Source organism: Fragaria vesca, linkage group LG7 (assembly GCF_000184155.1).
Source record: "Fragaria vesca subsp. vesca linkage group LG7, FraVesHawaii_1.0, whole genome shotgun sequence".
In the NCBI taxonomy this organism is placed as follows: Eukaryota; Viridiplantae; Streptophyta; class Magnoliopsida; order Rosales; family Rosaceae; genus Fragaria; species Fragaria vesca.
This window is the reverse complement of record NC_020497.1, coordinates 7,525,519-7,526,355: the sequence shown is the minus strand read 5'-3', so window position 1 is coordinate 7,526,355 and position 837 is coordinate 7,525,519.

Below are 837 nucleotides of genomic sequence, written 5' to 3'. Positions count from 1 at the left end.
ATATATATATATATATATATATATATATATATATATATATATATAGGCAGATGAGACATCAAAGAGATGATGCAAGCTCATCTATCAAGTAGTTTCATAACATGTTTTGTACACAAGTATTTGGCTATAATACTGAAAGTGATGTAACCAAAAGGAGAGTTGACATAAGCCAACTCAATGAGACAAAGATACCTTTCCTAAAACAAGTTCGATTCAAAACAAGGAGCAATAAGGTCATAGAACCTCTCACTCAGTCCATTAGTGGACCATGACTCAGTCCATTGTTAATAGGCCTTTTTCAGATTTTCTATAACTGTGCAACTGAGGATAGCAATGACTTGTGCTATCCCATGTTAACATGATGTGAGTTGAAAGAAGTAAGGAACAACAAGAGAAATAATGAACACAAATATGTTTTTTACTCGCAGAAACCCTGACCACTCAGGGAGAAAAACTGCGTGTCCCTAACTCTTGAATGACAAAACTTTCCATTATGTAAACCACTTCTTACAAAATAGTTGCTCTAGGGATACAACAGCTCACTACTATCCTACCTACCCTGAATACTAGTCTAGACCTATACTACTTGTTTCTAAGCAGCAACAATTGAAAGTTCTTTGAGAAGTCTTGTTCTTGAAACCAACTACAGAGTAGGTGACTCAACTTTGAACACTTCTTGGGTTGATTAAACTACCAACATCTCTCATGGTATGCGATGATGCAATGAGTTTATGATAAGATTTTTCGTCCAAGCTCTAAGGTCTATAATCACAAGGAAGACTTAAAGCAGCATGGACATGCAAGCTAAAGACCAGACTCAATAAGAAAACGTAAAGC